The sequence below is a fragment of the Sebastes umbrosus genome, chromosome 2, assembly GCF_015220745.1.
Source record: "Sebastes umbrosus isolate fSebUmb1 chromosome 2, fSebUmb1.pri, whole genome shotgun sequence".
NCBI classification, from domain to species: Eukaryota; Metazoa; Chordata; class Actinopteri; order Perciformes; family Sebastidae; genus Sebastes; species Sebastes umbrosus.
The window spans coordinates 30,976,991-30,987,052 of NC_051270.1; the positions used below are offsets into that span (position 1 = coordinate 30,976,991).

General features: G+C 39.8%; 1 long non-coding RNA gene across 1 annotated transcript; it reads right to left on the minus strand.

The window, feature by feature from the left end:
• Positions 1 to 6,823: 6,823 nt before the first annotated feature.
• LOC119500399 lies at positions 6,824 to 8,714 on the minus strand. Its single transcript, XR_005209615.1, has 3 exons — positions 8,618 to 8,714; positions 8,275 to 8,334; positions 6,824 to 7,325 (listed from the first exon to the last, which is right to left on the minus strand). It is a non-coding gene; the product is annotated as an uncharacterized LOC119500399 (long non-coding RNA).
• Positions 8,715 to 10,062: the final 1,348 nt, after the last annotated feature.

A 10,062-nucleotide genomic window follows, 5' to 3' on the forward strand; every position in this document is an offset into this window, starting at 1 on the left:
CTCGTCACAGGCTAGATTTTTTTAAAGCCTGAAAATAGAGCCATGAGGAGGTGCAGAAGTCTAGGTGTCTCCCAGAACACTTGAATTACAATATGCTGAAAGGTTATTATGGATTTTTTGCCCAATGATGCCAAAAACATTCTACCTTCTGAAGCTTTAATCACTCACCAGTCAGTCAGTCACTCAATGACAGACTTTTGCGTTTGTAGGGCTGGCCCTCTGCGGTCCAGACAAAAATATCATGTCTCTAAAGAGCTGAAGAAATGTGCATCCTGAAGGGAAGAAATCAGAGGATTGGTGTTTTGTAGAAACACATAAACATGCTCATATCCTCTGTTTGTGAACTGAGAAGCCTGGAGGACTGAAAAGAACAAATAGCATTTCTTATGTTCGCCCGTAGCACCTGCTCTAAAATCAATCTAGGTGGTGCTCTTTTAATAGCATAACATCAGGTGTAGTTGGTGCTTCTTCTCATCACAAGCTCTAATGAGCAAGTATATTTTGGTGAGATCATACTGCACATTGAATCTGTGAAGAATGTGCCGTCTCACCTCAATGGGTCCGATGAGAATCTTGAAGTCTCTAACAGTGTTTCCACAGTGGCTGTGAGAGGCTGCATGGCTTCAGTTATCGTCCATTAAGTCCGGGATTCAAGGATCTAACACAGCCGAGATGGAGCACAGAGGAAAGAGATGCTATCAGAGAACATCATTACAGTCAACGAGACTGTGTGTGTGTGTGTGTGTGTGTGTGTGTGTGTGTGCGTGTGTGCGTGTGTGTGTGTGTGTGTGTGAGGTCCTGACTGGCACACTCCTGTTCTGTGTCTCCCTGAGTTGAATATAATGCACTCATAATATCATCTAATGAGTATGATGGGAAGAATATTATATTATGACTTCAGGTGGTTGTTTTTGGACCAAAGCGAACAGCATGAGCACATACAGGGTTGCTCATTTCACCTCAGAGCAAGCTTAAATTCTCTCATAAATAATTTGGATTGAAACAACACCCTTTTCAAACAAGCATCTCAGATTTTATGATCGAAAAAGACCCAATTCATTATCGAAAAACTCCCACTGAAGCGTGATTAAACATTTATATCAACCCAGTAAAGAAAAACAATGTTGTTGTTAATTCTGCGTGTCACACACAACATCTCGGCCGTGATGCTACATCATGTTTTCTATGTTAGCTCCAGTAATTCAGTTTAATTATTGCAGAACAGTTAACACAACTGATGTGTTTATATTAGCGTATTCTCACAAGCAAAAGAGGAGTGCTTAAGCTGATGACAGTGCTGGCAGATTTATATGTATAATTTTCTTTATCTAATTTCTTTAACGCATTAACGCAATCGATCTTTCGGAGGTTATAGCAGGTTCAGTTTTAAAGCTAGAGGGAAGATACTGACATCATATGAAACTAGAAAACCTAATGAATGCATTGGTACTATTGGTACCATACTATGCTGTCATACTTTGCTCGTTGCGAAGGAGGGCAAATAACACTCCAAACTTGCACTAAATTTTGGTGAGGCAAAACTGTCATGGCCATATTCAAAGGGGTCCCTTGACCTCTGACCTCAAGATATGTGAATGAAAATGGGTTCTATAGGTCCCCACAAGTCTTCCCTTTACAGACATGCCCACTTTATGATAATCACAGGCAGTTTGGGGCAATGCTCAATGCAGCACCTGTGAGGGTTTCTGGACAATATTTATCATTGTTTTGTGTTGTTAATTGATTTACAATAATAAATATATACATACATTTGCATAAAGCAGCATATTTGTCCACTCCCATGTTGATAAGAGTATTAAATACTTGACAAATCTCCCTTTAAGTTACATTTTGAACAGATAAAAAAAATGTATGATTAATTTGCGATTAATCACGATTAAATATTTTAACCGACTGACAGCCCTAGAAATATAATGTATAATAAATACATTTTTATTTAATTTTATTTAATTTTTTGAGTTGTTTTTTGAGTTTATGTTTAGCCTGTGTGTCATTTTTTTTTCTGGCAGAGGAAAATAAGGAAAATAAGTCTGGTCTGTTAGCATAAGGTCTGACTGAGGTCACCTCTCCAGACTGCATCTGTCTTAACTCCTGCTTTGTGGTTTGTGGAGGAGAAACAGTTCAGCAGCTGACACTGTTTCCCTAAGGTTAGTCTCAGTGGTTCATGGGTAAAGCTACCTTGGGTTACACACACACACACACACACACACACGCACGCACGCACGCACGCACACGCACGCACACACACACACACACACACACACACACACACACACACACACAAACACACACACACTGGAGAAGCAGCGACAGGCAAAGATGCCCTTAGTTTGACCCGGGAGCATTGCCACCATGCAGAGGGTGTCTGACAGCCTCACTGAGCCCCCTCGTATCACAGCTGGATCACTTAGCGACACACATTCCACTGAAAGCACAGATATACACACAGGCACATGCAGTCAATTTCAGTGCTCACACAAACAAGACTAAGCCTACAGCCACACTCGCAGCTCTGTGAGGCTGTACGTAGGCTCACTGTTGAGCCTTTTGAGCTAAATGCTAACTGTGTAATGCTACTGTACTGTAACATGCTGATAATGACAATTTTAACATGCTAATGTTTATTGGGTAATGTAGGCATGCTAAGTGCTGATGTGTATAGGCTAATTTAAATGTCTAAGTATTTTGAGCTGTTGGAAGAAAAGTTAACTAATCACCAAAGTTATTACTGTTCAGGACAATCAATCCAGTATTTCAACACATTCTCATCCCAACTCGTCACATACTGCCGCTTTGTCACGCCCCTCGGCGTCCCTTTATGTTTAGCCGACAAAACCACTACAGTTAGGTTTAGGTAAAAACGACATGGTTGGGCTTGAAACTGCTGCGATTGTAAATTGAAAATGTGACTGAACTTTGTGAATACAGGACACAAACGAACAGCTGATTGTAACGTGAAGGTGAAACTAAACACACGGGACGTGACCAGCGGTCTCCTGGATAAAAGCCTTGTGTTTGTTGGACCCATCCACCTCCCCTCCCGTGCTCCCTGAGTGTCTTTTCACTCTTTAAACTACGTCACCACACTCCCGGCGCACTTTCTCTGAGCCATTATTGTTGCTGCGGATGGGTTTACATTGTATTTAATGGAAAGCCCGGTGCATCTCATACTGGTGCTAAAGGGTGCCTTGTGCAGCGGTATCACCGGCAGACGGCCATGACAAAGCCTCTGAATATTTGTAGCAATATTTTACTCTGAACCAAAATAGTATCAACCTGTTTGTGGTGAGGAAATAACAAGTCAGTAGGATTCATCCTCTGGGGACCATGAATGTCTATACAAAAGTATGTGCCAATTTGTGTCTTAATTGTCAGTATATTTCAGTCAGGTATTTCATTCATACAATATTTGTCAATATCCTTCATTTGATGTATTTAATTAATTTTGACAAGAAAAGGGACCATTCCTCATCGTTTAAACGAAGGTCTAGATTTCTTTCCCACCATTGTTTAGTAGTTATTATGTGGACCATATCACAAGCTTTATTACTGTTTAATTTAGAGATGCAGTTCAATAGTTTATCTTTGTTGTTAAGTAAACCCTTAAAGGAGCAGTGAGTAGGATCTGGCTGTATCTAGCGGTGAGGTTGCAGATTGCAACCAACTGAAGCCTCTCATGTGTGCCAAGCGTGTTGGAGAGCTACGAATGTTCCTATCTAGAGCAAGTAGCTTTGGTCATTTGGAGCAGAGCCAGCGCGTAGAGTGTGTGTGTACCTGAGTGGTGAAAAAAGAGAGAGTGAGCGGCGGCGACAGGAGTGAGTAACGTTATCGACTCCGGCCCATGCTGGAAAAGTTAACAAAGTTTGGTTTGTCCGTTCTGGGCTACAGTAGAAACATGGCGGTGCAACGTGGCGGACTCCGTGGAGAGGACCCGCTCCCCATGTAGATATAAACGGCTCATTCTAAGGTAACAAAAACACAACGATTCTTATTTTCAGGTGATTTTACACTAAAGAAAACACACTTATTAATATTATATTCCATTTCTTCCAATAGACCTCCCTCCACCCCCCAATTGTTACACACTGTTCCTTTAATCTTGGTTGGTTTGGGCTCTTTCAGAGAGCCTTCAACTAACCTAACCTAACCATGTGATTAAAGGACAGAAATATACCATTATCAAAAGGTGGATCACTTCATTAATTCCCTAGTCACAATGTCTAAATGTGTCGTCACTGACAAACCCATCCTGCACCCCCCTGGCTCAGGTGTTCTTAGTCCAGATGCTGAGCATGATGAAATCTAATGAATGTGCCGATTATTGCAGCGCTGATGGCCTCGGGGGTCAGAGGCAGCAGGTGTGCCGAGGAACTGAAGCCATGCAGAGCAAATGTTTGGTCTCTCTGCTTCTCACAGGATGAGTCAACATGACCAGAGTAACCCACCGGACCTTTCTCAAACATCACTGGCCTGCATGTGTTGGAGGACGTGGGGCATGCGGGTTGTGTATAAGTAAGAAGGACCTTGAAATATTGAAATGCAACACAATCTGCATACCTGAATGACTTTCCTATCCCTGATTTTAAAGCCTAATATCAGGCTCTTTACAGATAACACCACTACTTTGTATGAATATAAATGCAGAATTTGATACTAAAATCCTGGATCTGTCTGTAAATACGGTGTTTATGAAATGCTGATGTGACCTTGCCTGCGTCTGACGGTGTGTGTGCATATGAGCGTGTAGTTAATAGTTGCAGGTTGGCATGTGACACGCGGCTTTGTCTTCATTAGAGCAACATCAGGCTGTGCACCATCCAGCACAATGGCTTCATTTAGCCTGCCGATCTGCTGAGAGCTGCTCTGTAATAACACGGGTCAGGACCTGAGTGGGAGCGAACCGTCACACTGTCACCGCCCCCTTCTGTGATGAAAGACGCTGTCAACAATCCCCTTTGCTGCCACGCTAATCTACGTTGCTAATACACCCTTCTCCATCCCTCGCTCTAAGCTTTCGCTCTTCGCTGTTCGCCAGCCTCTCCCTCTCTATTTTCTGTCTCCCTGCTGCATTTTATTCTCTCGTCTCGTTTCCTGATCTGCGGCACGTAATCGTTCTTTTATTCTGCAATCTTTCCTTACACACTTCCCCTTGATATTCTCTATCCCTTCTTCAAGCTTTTCTTATTTGTTACCTTTTTTCATTTCCGTTTATATTTTATTCTGCCTTTTTAAGTTGCTTTCTCGAGCTGTTTTCTCAACTCCTATAACTTTTCCTTAAATTTTGCTTTGCTGTGTAACAGAAAGAATCAGCTGCTCTGGTAGTTGCTTGGCAGTACCACTGATACATAGCTGGAGTGCATCAGGGATGCACGATTCAACTTTTTCAGTCCTGATAGTGATACCTGGGCTTTGGGGTACTGATCTGATAGCAGTGTTTAATTAATACGCTTTATGTTTCACTGTGTGCAACATCAGGCTTGACTTAAACTTTGTTTTGCTAACTTTGTAAAACGAAATTTAAAAAAGAAATACATAGATAAAAATGTACTGATTTGTTATTTATTATTAAAATAATAAATCGTACACCAGCAACTTGGTAAAACAAATCTTCAAAATTAACAGGAATTACAATTCAAGTGTAAACCCTTTCAATGCAGCAACAAAGTTGTCCAAACTTAAACAGGATTTAAAATTCCAGTATATAATGTATGTGTTATATGAACATAGAATTGAATTGAATAGATCGGCACTATTGTCACCAATACCTAATCCAACTAGTTGAGTCAGTATTGGCCCGATATCGGAGTGCAAAATGTCAGACTAGTCCTTTAACTCACAAGCAAGTTACAGTAAGGTTCAGAACTGTGGTGGATGGGGTGTCCTGCTAGCTCACCTGGTAGAGCGGGCGCCCCATGTACCCAGGTTGAGACCTTACATTGTGATGAATAAGGACATTTTGTAATTAAAGTGTACACAGCGAGTCAGAGGTTGCTAAATATGAATACCATCATTGATAAATGGTATTTGATAGTCAATAGTTATTGTAGTGTAAACAAACCGAAATGATCGATATTAAGTATTTAATGATTACCAGATGATTTGTAAACCGTCTATAAACATTATTTGGATGACTATTATAAAGTTGGAACTGACAATTATAATAAAATGTTAATAGTTAATAATTGTTTTTTTAGTTCATCTATCTATGTAATGGTTAGAAATGTTGACAAACATTTGCTAACCATTGTCTCTTTTCAGCTATGATACAATAACAAATTAGCATTACTAATAATTCTTACTAAATATAATTGCTACCCATACCATAGCTAATCATGCATCTTAAACAATGGCACCATTATTTATGTGTTAGAGCACGTTTTACCTCTGTAACAATGCCTTTTATGTCTCTCTGAAAACAGTAACAGACAGAGAAACTCTTAGGGCTGCTGTAATTAAAATGACCAAATGAATCGTAATGAAATATGATTCCTACTAGCTTAATCAGCAGCACCAATACTATGTGGCCAGTGCATTAGGTACAGCTAGCTAATGCAGTCTACAACAGTCATGCAATAAATCCTTCCTTCATGAAGGTTATACTGTTTTACAGCATGTTTATTCAACTTTATTATCTGCAGTTTGTGGTTTTATTATTTTGTCCACCCCATTATATCAATGAGGGTTAGGTAGATAACAAACACCTCTCTGTATAAAGCACTGCAAAGTTGAATCAACACCTCTCTGAAATAGCTTCACCAAAAACTGATCATAAACTTCATGAAGGTAGGATTTATTACAGGACTGTTGTATTAGTTTTAGCTCGCTGTAATAAACTGGCCACTGAGTGTATGTATGTTAGAGTGCTGGTGCACTAGAAGGATTCATAAGAAATGTTTTAAACAGAGCTGACGCATCATAGTACCGTGTCACATTATAAAATCACAGCAGCCAAAAGAGATGCTATTTGAGTGTTACTGCTTTCACAGAGAGACATAAAAGCCAGTGTTACAGAGGTAAAAAGTGCTCTAACGCTCGTTCTGGTAATACAACATAGCAAATGTGTCAATGTTTAAGCTGCATGATTATTTCAGCAGCTAACAGTTAAATGCAACCGCCGGCTCGCTGACAAAAGTCAGTCTTAAACAAATACTCACCTCTTCTCTGGTCGCCCTTCATTTAGTACGACCTGGAGCGACCGGTTCGTCTCAGAGAGACCCTGCAAATGAATCGACTGAAGCCAGAATCCTGCTTCACGGGGAGGAGACGTCTTTGATCTCCTCTGTAGTGCTTTGTGTGCCGCTTGTCTGTAACAAATTGAATAGGTATTTCAAACCACTGAAGTCCATCAACAACGTGTTGATGGACTTCAGTGGTTTGAAATGCATATGCTCGGTAATTAAAATATTCCACAATACGGTTTACATACTAAACGTTTGTGCTGTTCCATGGTGGGCAATGCTACCTATAGGAGTTGTGACTCCACTATAAAAACATCTGATTAATTAGGTTTACACAAACATAGGCAGTTCAAGTCACAAAATAAGATTTAGATCATTCAAATACATAGACAAACTAGAAGTGCACTCGGAGAGTGCAGACCTCCGCCAAGGTAGGTTTCATGTACGTCGCCACACTGTGGCTTACATATCACTGAATCTCCCATTAAATATAACTTGCATTTCAAATGTGTTTGTTTCTTGTTGTCAACATAGAATACATTAAGACATTTTCTCGGTTTTTACGCATCTTAAATTAACCTTTTTAAAAGGTACTTGCATATAACAGGATGTGTTTCATATCAAATTGTATAGAACAATATCAGCTCTCTATATTGAGGCACCCATTTGTCGTATAGCTCTGTATATAGACTTTTTTTTGCAACATTTTTCGACATACTATGACTTTTATATTTTTTCAAAATACTATACTATGACTTTTTTTCGACATACTATACTATGGCTTTTTTTTATTTTGTCAAAATACTATACTATGGCTTTTTTCAAAATACTATACTATGACTTTTTTCAACATACTGCACTATGACTTTTTAAACATTTTTTCGACATACTATACTATGACTTTTTTATTTTTTCGACATACTATAGTATGACTTTTTTTCATCACTATTTTTTGATATACCATAATAAAAACATATTATAGACAATCATTCAAATATAAATATCATGTCATTTGACTATTGCAGTTTCCAGCTGTGTACAGACGGTAGTGTTTTTCAGGTCCGCCTCTCCTCACCTTGATGTCCTCATCTCCATCCAGTCTGCTGCTCTTTCCCCAGCACCTTGTGTCTTTTCTCTGAGAACCAAAAAAGAAAATGAGCTCCTTAAATGGGCTGTAATTTCCGCTCCAGGTATTCTGAAGCTCTGGACATCAGAGATAATGATATTCTTGGGAAGTGTAAATCACACTGAATGATGTCTGAATGTCCATGTCTATTGCAGACTATATCCTATAAATTCATGAATTTTCAAGAAGTTCATAACGAAGTTAAAGAAGCCACTGCATTTAAAATTTTTTGTTTGCTTTCAATATTCAACAACATTAAACCTAACGCTGGTAATGAGAACAAATATCCTACCTCAGAGCTTCAGCACAGAGAAGATGTTGTGTCAGTTGCTCTGTTTAACGTTCCTCTTCCTCCCTGATGTCATCCATTGAGGACGCATATCTACAAGTGTGTGACAAATAAAAGCACCTGTCTTAACATGCAACACAACTGACAGTTAAATGGAAAAACCATACATAATACACTTTTATAGAATTGATAGTTATATAGTTAACATTAACACTGGAAAGTGGAGACTTGCATAATGAATGAATAAAATGAAGAAGATTTGGACAATCCTGAAGACTCTTCCATAGTTCCCACAGGCCGTATAAACACCAGTCCACCTGCAACCGTCTATTTGATGAAACACAAAATTAAAATGGTCATCAGAATCTTTTTTCAACGCCGCCGGTCACCTCCGAAATCTGTATACATAAAACAGTTTCATATCTATGTCTGTATCTGCGCGCAGCGTGCAGTTCAGAGGATCTCATCCTCTGAACCGCACGCCCGTGGATGATACAGCAGGAAGGCCGGCGAGAGGTTCCTTAAAATATAGACAACAGGCGATGGGGTTGAGTGATGTTTGTTATTTTATTTAGCTGGTTTAATGGTCTGTCTGCGAAGAACGAGAGCTGCTCAGGTGCTCAGCGGGCAGAGAGAGAGAGAGACGGGGTGGAGGGGGGACAACGTGTAGAGTCGGCCTATTTTCACATCAAACTCCGTGGAATAAGAGTTTATTTCGACCAAACCAGAGTTAGTGATTGTTGGAAAGACTAACGACGACAATATTGGTGAGTTTTATTTTGTTTCTGTCGAGTTTGAATGAAGTGTTTTACGATGCTGCGCTACGTACAGCTGATCTCAACTTAAAAAAATACATTTGGATGATGACGCAAGTGTACTCGGGTAAGGAACAACTTCACTAATGTGAAAGCTGACCAGAGAGGGGGTGCAATCGTACTCGGGCACGGTACGGATCAATCGTACCTAATGGGAAAACGCCCTAGGGTGCTTTCACATTAGGGACAATCCACTTTGTTTAATTAGTGTGAATGTTCCGTACCGTACGTAGTTTTGAAAGGGCAGGCTTTTTTCAACGCTGCCGGCCAAAATCTGTATACATAGATATAAAACTGTTTCATATCTATCTCAACGTGTAGAGTCTGCATATTTTCACATTAAACTCTGTAAAGAGAGTTTATTTTGACCAAACTAGAGTTAGTGATTGTTGGAAAAACTAACGACGATGGTTTTGGTGAGTTTTATTTTGTTTCTGACAAGTTTGAATGAAGTGTTTTGCGATGCCACAGAACAGCTGATCTTGATCTCAACATAAACAAATACAGGTGGATGATGACGCAAGTGTACTCGGGTACAGAACAACTTTACTAATGTGAAAGCTGAGCGGAGAGGGGGGGGCAAGGTACGGATCAATCGTACCTAATGTGAAAACGCCCTTAAACTCTACAAAT